Here is a 9356-nt window from a genome sequence, read left to right on the forward strand (position 1 = left end):
TCTGTATGTACTTTGGCCAGTTGATTGATACTGGAAATTAATCAAATTAATTAATCGTGTAATTAAAAAAAGTCAAAAAGAATTCATAATGATCAAAAAAAAACAAAATAATCATGCAATTAAAATTAATGGATTAATTAACAACTTGTATTTAATTTTTAACCATTAAAAAGGTGCTAATATTTCAATTTAATCATTAAACGGTTATCGAAAAAAAACATGCTTTAATTAATAATCATTATTTAACAGGTCAGGTATAATTGAATATGTACTCGCTTTAACGGTTTACAATATACCCAAATAAAAGTTATAATATTTGGTGTACTTTATTATATTAAACTGTCGAAGTCAAATAAAACAGGGCACGAATAAATCGTTTTGTACTTCGTACAAGTCTGGTCATTTTCGAGCTAGCTCGGTTTCAGTCAGGAAATTCTAGTTGTAAACTAGTATCTTTCCGGACTAGTTTGAGGTTTCACTGCAGGGCTATGCTTAGAATGTTGATCCCGCGGTAGTTGGCGCGAATGGCAGGGTCACCTTTCTTGTGGATTGGGCAGAGCACACTTAACTTCCAGTCGTCGGTCATGCGTTCATCTGACCATATTCTGCACAAGAGTTGATGCATGCACCTTATCAACTACTCGCCGCCGTACTTGAACAGCTTAGCTGGCAGGCTGTCAGCTCCAGCAGCTTTGTTGTTTTTCAGCCGAGTTATTGCTATTCGTACTTCGTCATAGTCAGGCGGTGGAACGTCGACTCCGTCATCATCGACTGCGGGCTCGGGTTCTCCTTCTCCACAACTTTCCGTGCTACCATTTAGTAGGGCGGAAAAGTGTTCCCTCCATAATTTAAGTACGCTCTGGACATAGGTTACTAGGTCGCATTTGTTGTTCTTACAGGAGTACGCCCTGGTCTTGAAACCTTCCGCAAGTCGCCTAACTCTCTGGTAAAATTTTCGGGCATTCTTCCTGTCGGCCAGCATTTCAAGCTCTTCGCACTCACGTCTTTCGGCCTCTCTCTTCTTATTGCGGCAAATACGTCTCGCTTCCCTCTTCAGATCCCAATAGCGGTCCCACATAGCGCGTTGCGCAAGATCGAAGGTGGCCCTGTAGGCGGCATCTTTTTTCTCTGCAGCTTCCTGACACTCCTCATCGTACCATTTGTTCTTTCGGGCTCGCTGAAATCCGAGTACTTCTTAAGTACCCTTAATGAGCGGGAAATGTGGTTCCACTGCTCGCATATGTCGGTTTGTTGAAGAGTGCTCTCTGAGAGCAGGTGTGAGAGTCGAGTAGCGAAAGCGCTGGCTGTCTGTTGTGTGCAGCTTTTCGACGTTAAGCTTTCCTTGCATATTTGGGCGCACATTTTTTGCTGCAAAGAGGCGGGTGCGTACCTTGGCTGCAACAAGATAGTGGTCCGAGTCGATGTTTGGGCCTCGGAGTGTGCGTACGTCTAAAACACTGGAAGCCTGACTTCCGTCTATCACAACATGATCGATTTGGTTTCTCATTTTTCGATCCGGAGACAGGCACGTAGCCTGATGGATCTTTTTATGCTTGAACCTAGTACTGCATACTACCATGTTTCGGGCCCCGGCGAAGTCGATCAGCCTCAATCCGTTGTCCGACGTTTCGTCATGGAGGCTGAATTTTCCAACGGTGGTTCCAAAGATTTCTTCCTTGCCTACCCTGGCATTGAAGTCGCCAAGAACGATTTTGATATCATGACGGGGGCAGCGCTCGTACGTGCGCTCCAAGCGCTCATAGAAGAGATCCTTGGATGCCTCATCCTTCTCTTCCATCGGGGCATGGGCGCAGATGAGCGAGATGTTGAGCGTCCAACGCATTTCTTGGATGGCGGTGATGTCAGCTTTTGTCGTTACGAAGACATCAACCAGCCGGGCAGAGGCACCTTCCCCATTAGGGGTCCGGACATCCCAGGTGCATGCCCTCAAATCGTAGTGCTTTAAACGTTTGCCGTGGTTGTCATCATAAGGAAGGTCTCATCCGAGGCTTTGTCTTGCTTCTTCACTGGAAGTGGTTTTTACGTGGCGGGTCCCAAACCCAGCGCACAACCCATTGCTGGAACTAAGGTGGTTTCGCAACCAAATACACGTTTATATAGCGAGCGGCTTGCTCCAAGTAGACACCCGCTTGCAGCCGCACCTACTGGTGAACAGACGCTGCAGACTTCAGTGAGCCCTTAAACCGAATAAGTCGAAGTGGCCCCACCGAAGCTCCCTCTCTTTCTGCCGCGACCGAAGGCTCCACTGGTATTAGTTACCGCATCTCGCAAATGGGTTGCTCACGTTGCCCAGAGTGCGCGAACGAGGACGCAAGAGTCGGGATTGAGTATAGCCATACAACTGTATCCGCATACCTAGCGCAACGACTATACCCCATTGCAATCGTGTACAAATACGGTCGGCAAATAATCTGATTAAGTGTGCGCATCAGTTCTGAAGGTCAAAATGTTCAGCCGAAATCGGTCGGCCTATCGGATGCAATGTGCGCCTAGCGTTATAAAAGTAAACGGAAGTAAATGATTTTCGTTGCATACTTTAAGTATTATCTCACCCTATACTTTAAGCCAAACAATTTGTTTAAATTTTGCGCCTGATTGTATGTTATCTAGCACACACATCATGCACTTGATAAACATTTTTTTTTATACCCTTTTTTATATTTTATTTTATTACTTTTTTCATTCGCAATACAAATTGAAACCACGACTGTGCATATATGTATGCATGTACAAAAAAAAACGGTACTGTGTTTCTATTGGAATTATAAAATCTATTATATTTTAACACGTCCACCAAAATATTCCCAAATATTAAGATTTACGTGAGTTGAACCGATTTGAAAATACCTCCAAAAGTGGAGTTTTTTATGAATAAAAATAGTTTCTTACAGACTTTTTTGAAAAAATCCCCTCAAATGACTAAACGGTTTACGCTTAAAAAGTTTGCATAAAAACATAAAAAAAAATTTAAACACATTTTCCACGGAATCGTAATAATGATATTTTTGATGCTGTTTTTAACTTTTTTCAAACATTGGTATAAGAAAGACTTGAATAACTGAACCTAAACTACTCCGATTTAGACTTTTGAGGTATCATTGGAAAGGTATTTTTTCGCCCTTTTTATTTATTTGCTAATAAACTCATTCGAAGGATGAAAGAGAAAGGTACAATGAACGAGCGTCATTCGAAGTTGAGTTAAGATGTTTTGGTATTTGAAAAAAAAAATTGGGACACGAATGACTTTTTTTGCACAGGAAGGAAAAGAGTGTAAAAAAACTTTTCTACTGAGATCCCTTAAGTCTAAATCAGAAAAGTTTTGGCCCAGTTATTCAAGTTTTTCGTAACTCAATCTTTGAAAAAAGTTAAAAAAAAACAGCATCCAAAATCTCATTATTACGATTCCGTTGAAAAGATTTTTAAATATTTTCATGCAGATTTTTTAAGCTAAATCTGTTTTGTCATCTGAGAGGATTTTTTCAAAAAGTTCTTTAAGAAACTATTGTTATTTATAAAAAACTCCATTTTTGGAGGTATTTTCAAATCGGTCCAGCTCACGTAAATCTTAATATTTTTCCGAAATATTTGGCGGACGTCTTTAAATATAAAAAAATTTTGTAATCCCGGCGGAAACACCGCAACTTTTTTTGGTGATGCAGTCTAATGTACATAAAAAAAGCACATATTAGGCGCGTTTCCTTTAACCATCACAAGCTAATAGGTAAATATTGGTCAAACAGAACAAATTAGATTATTTCCTATGTTGGCTTAATTTTGAAAGTTGGTTAGCTGCAAATAAAAAAGATTAAAATATTCAAATTCCGTCGTTTTGATAACGCATGCGATTTCCTTAGGGCCTTGTCACACGATTGGTACATTTGTACATACATACACTTTAGTACATTATTTTTTATTGGGCTATTGTTATAAAATGAAAAACTTGGGACTACAATTTTTTTGTACTAATAATTTGTCGTGGTTAGGATAAAGAAAAATATTTGTACATTTCCACGGTTGGGAAAAATTTTGCGCAAACGCCCAATCGTGTGACACTTCCTTTAGAGTCTTAAATATGCTTAGTTCGTATGCACTGTTTATAGGGTTGCCAGACGTACTGCTTTTGGGAGTAAACGTACTCCTTTTTATTGCAATTTAATCCCTTGTACTCCCAAAAAAAAATATCTGGAAATGTACTCCTTTTTTAGTTTCGTACTTCTTTTGTACTCCTTTTCCAGCTATTAATATTTTATCATATACAGGGTGTAAATTAATATCTGTTGCACTGTTTTTTTTTTTTAAAAGTAAAAGGGGCCTTTATAGATTTTGCGAAAAAGTAGTTTATTGTTAATTATCCACAGATTTTACTTCAATTTTATTAATTTGTTTTTAAATTTCAACCTTCATTTGGGTTTACCGGCTGTAAACACTTTCGGAGAAAAGCGCAAGTCTTCGTCGGTTACTTTATTACATATCTTCTGTAACCATGGGCTAATTTCCCCCATTTGGGTCCTTTATACTCCGTCTTTTGTCCAACATAAAGCCTCTTACTCAGCAATCGAAAAGACTGAAAATGGTGACTAGGAGGGCATTCATTAGACCAACCCTATACAGGTTTTTTTTCTTTTTTTTATAAAAAATCTAAGAAAAAATACACCTAAAATTATAAAACCAATTAATAAAATTAAAGTAAGATATTTACAAAGTTAACAAAAAAAAAAACAAAATCTATAAAGAACCCTTTTAATTTTCAAAAAACCTGTGCGAGAGTTTTTATTTTGCGCGCTGTACTTTGCCATTCATATTGTGGCAAACACTACTTAGTAAGCAAAGTTAAGTGTGATAGTGAAAAAAATCAGAAAAATATTAAATTAATTATAAGGCTTAAATTAAAAAAATGGTCATACATTCAGGAAGAGGGAATTCTTTTGTAGTTTTTAGTTTTTTAGTTGGGGAAACATTCCTATGAGGGCGGCCATTGAGAACCGAATTCTACGCAAAATTACTGTGGACGCAAGTGAAAAGTGTGACTTTTGGCAATTTTTCTAAGGGGTCCCGTAGAGGCCCTAGGTGGTCGGGAGTAACATTTTGGTCAATGGCGGTTCATGCCCTCTCCAAAAAGGTCGGAAAAGGTGCCACGTCCACTCCCCCTTCGATCACCATCTCTTTAACAATCTTCCCTATTGGAAAGCCAAACCATATAGTTATTTATTTTTCACATTTATTGTTGCTTTGAAAAAGATTTCTAAGATATCTTTGTTTGTTTGTACCTAATTAATGGTAATTTGTAACAATAAATTGCACAAAAAAATAAAAAAAAAATTGTACTCCCTTTTTATGTCATGTACTGCATTTTTTCTATCGAAAATATAAATGTATTCTTTCTCCGTTTAAAAATCTGGCAACCCTTACTGTTTACATATCCTTGTGGGCCATAAGGTATGAGAAGAAATAGCCAAGTGGCCTCTTTTGTGGCAAGCGGTCATGCATACAATTTTTATATTTTTTTTTAATTTTTAATTATTAATTTTTTTGTGATAGTAGAGGAGACCGTGGGAGATCGACCTTCACCGATCTGATAACTCGATGAGACATATTTTTTATCAAATATAATTTACAAACAAATATACCTATGATAACTTGCCTATCGAAAAGTGTTCATAGCTATTTTTAATTTAATTAATTTTGATCAATTTTCTTTCATCGCCTTCACTCTTGTGATAACCGAATGAGTTTTATCTCACAGAATATGCCCAGGTACGTTTGCCTACTTATTTTTGTGCATAGCTACGTAGCAAGTACATAAAATATTATTGCCAAGCTATAAAGTTTTAAAATTTTAGTTATTTGATGAATAATAATAATGAATATTTGAATTTAATTTTTTTTGTGTATTTTGTATGCTTTGCTACAAACGCTTTTAACAACATAAATGTATTTAATTTAATTTTTATATATTGATGAATTTTTTATTTTATTATAATAAAATTTTAAAAGTAACGCTTATTCTTTCCCGCTTTACGGCATTTATTTAACTTTAAATAATAAATAAATTATTCTTTATTTAATTTTAAATAAAGAACTTAATTTTAAATAAAGAATATCGATTTTTTTATAATATTTAAATTTTATAATTTAGCTTAAAAAAGAAAAAAAAATCTGTTGAATTATTTTTTTTTTGTTTATTAATATATTAAATTGTTTATTTTGGATTATTTCATAGCTGTAAGTATATATCAAATAGATAATAGAACACCTCCTTGAGGTAAATATTTCGAGTGACGAAAACTGACCTACATAGAAACACAAAATTTATGATATCAATTTCGTGACGAAATTTATACGCATTTTTTTAACTGCCCTGGAAACTGACGCAAAATATGTAGATTTATTTATTCGGATCGTTGCTAAAGTTCCGATTTTTATACCTTTCATGAGCATGAAATGGAATTATAACTTTGATCCGATGTTTGTAAGTACCAGAATAAGAAGAGATAGACCCATTAAAATGTATACTTAAATGATCACAACGGCGAGCTGAGTCGATTTAGCCATGTCCGTCTGTCCGTCTGTCTGTCTGTCTGTCTGTCTGTCTGTCTGTCCGTCTGTTTGTATGCAATCTAGTCTCTCAGTTTTCGAGATATCCGGATCAAATTTGGTAGGTGGGTGTATTTTTATAATGTATTAATCATTTGTCGGAACCGGAAGAATCGGCCCACTATAACATATAGCTCCCATACAACTGATTGTTCAGATATGAGATTTCTCGTTATAACTTCTCCATTTATGCAGCTAGGAACATGAAATTTTGCATTACTTCTACCCATTATCAAAAATCAGAAAATCAGAAAACTTAGAGTAAAAATTACAAAGATCGGGTCACTATAACCTATAGCTCTCATACAACTTATTGTTCAGATATACGATTTTTCGTTATAACTCCTCCATTTAAGTAGATAGACACATGAAATTTTGCACTGTTGTCACTTATTATCAAAAGAATACTTTCAGTGAAAATGGCGAAGATCGGGTCGCTACAACCTATATCCACCATACAACTGATTGTTCAGATATGAGATTTTTTGCCATAACTTCTTCATTTATACAGCTAGAAACATCCAAATTCGCACCGTTTTCACTCATTACTAACAGAATACTTACAGTGAAAATAACAAAGATCGGGTCACTATAACATATATCTCCCATACAACTGATTGTTCAGTTATGAGAATTTTCGTTATAACTCCTCCATTTATGCACCTAGGAACATGAAATTTTGCAATACTTCCACCCATTAACAACAGAATATACAGTGGAAATAACAAAGATCGGGTCACTTTTACATATAGCTCCCATACAACAGATTTTTCAGATATGCGATTTTTTGTTATAACTACTCCATCTATGCAGCTCGAAACATGAAATTTCGCACTATTTTTACTCATTATCAACAGAAAGTTTACAATAAAATTAACAAAGATCGGGTCACTATAACCTGTTCAGTCCCCCATACAACTGATTGTTCAGATATGGGGTTTTACTGTAAAACTCCTTTATTTGGACAGCTAAAACCGATAAATTTCGTAAGCTATTTTTTAAATAATAATACAAAGTCTACTGAGAAAATCGTCAAAATCTATGCTGTATAATCATAATCTCTTGTACCACTGATTGTTCAGATACCAGTTTTTGCGATATATGTATCTCCTTTATGTAGGAAGCTAAACCCATTAAATTGTGTTACCGGTTTACGTACCGATCACACAGTAGTGAAAATCACGTAGATTGGTGCTATATAAGGTATATCTTCCATGACTCTGATTGTTTAGATATGATTTTTTTTCTATCTATGCCTGCTGTGAATATATAAATTTATTCAAATGCAGTAATCTGTTAAAGTAAAATTTGCAGATGCTCATGAAAGGTATCAAGTCTTCGGCATAGCCGAAGACAGCGCTGCTCTTACTTGTTTTTATTTTGTGTTTCTAAGAGTATACTGAACTTTGCAACGTTCCGAATGAATAAAATCATTTTTCGTCAGTTTCCAGGGCAGTAAAAAAAATTCGTATAATTTTCGTCACGAAATTGATATCATAAATTTTGTGTTTCTAGTTCAGCTTTCGTAACTCGAAATATTTACCTTAAAGAGGTGCTTTATTTGATATCAATTATTTTGGGATAGCAAATTAAAAATCAACGAAAACCCAAACAAATATCTAACTGCCCTATTCATAAAAAATAAAACAGATTTAAAGAGCTCTATAAAGTTATATTTTCATACAAATTTTCTGTTTATAAAGCAGTTAAAGTGTTATTTATTTTTTATGAATTAGGGTGTAAATGTTTTATTTTTCTTATATAAATTTCTAAAAAGGCTATCTAAAAATCTGAATGATTTATTCAAATATTTAACACTGAATTCAATTCCATTGAACCATATAATTTTTCGAATACAGAATAAAGCGACAAAGAATCATATCCCTCGGAAAAAAAATACATATACATAACAATAAAAAAAAAAAAGATTTAATTGGAAAAATGATAAAAACGGAGCTCGGCTGAATGCGTACCTACATAATGTATACTTAAATATGTATGTATATGAAAAATATAAACTTATGTATATGAAAGCAAAGAAGGCAGAAAAAATAAAAGTGATTTCTATAAGAGTCAGAAAGCGACATATGCATAGGGACACGATATCGAACGGAAAGTATCGATATGGTACTCATTTAAAGTATCGCTGTAAAAATATCGGGTACCCATTAATATTGGAATAAAAATACTCGATATCCCAAATATCGATGCCAAAATCCAAAAAAAAATCTCAACATTGGTGTCGTATGTAGACCGCTGTGGTGTAGTGACTAGTGTATTTCTGCCAAGAAAAACAGCTTCTCATAAAAAAATACAACCACCGTTTAGAGTCGGCGTAAAACAGTAGGGACCCCTCTATGGCACAACACCAAGACCACGCGACAAATGGGAGTCTATTATTATTTTTACACGTAGAGATGTTGACTTAAAACACGGAGGCCGTGGGTTCAAATCCCGCTACATGCAATCTAAACTATAGTACAAATTTCTCTTCTTTAAAGCCCAATTTATATCGGGAAGAATTGTCAGTCACATGCAGCCTCATTGCATAAGTCGTAAATTAGGCTAAATTGTACGACTCGACAACATTGACATTGTCTACTGTCGTGCCGAAATAAGTAAACGACGGAAAGCGTCAGAAACTATACAGTGCTGCCAAGTTTTTCCGTTTTAATACACTAGTCGAGTGGACATTTTAGGCAATGACGTGAAATTATCGATATGATTCGACCCTCGAAAAA

The 9356-nt window shown here is 35.3% G+C and overlaps 1 protein-coding gene across 2 annotated transcripts in view; it reads left to right on the forward strand.

Moving 5' to 3' along the window:
* LOC118749388 (zinc finger protein ush-like) overlaps nt 1–9356 on the forward strand; it is a 622067-nt gene that overhangs the window by 41297 nt on the left and 571414 nt on the right. The window lies entirely within an intron of this gene.

This window comes from Rhagoletis pomonella, unplaced genomic scaffold (assembly GCF_013731165.1).
Source record: "Rhagoletis pomonella isolate Grant_MI unplaced genomic scaffold, Rhpom_1.0 Rhpom_scaffold_00015, whole genome shotgun sequence".
Lineage (NCBI taxonomy): Eukaryota > Metazoa > Arthropoda > Insecta > Diptera > Tephritidae > Rhagoletis > Rhagoletis pomonella.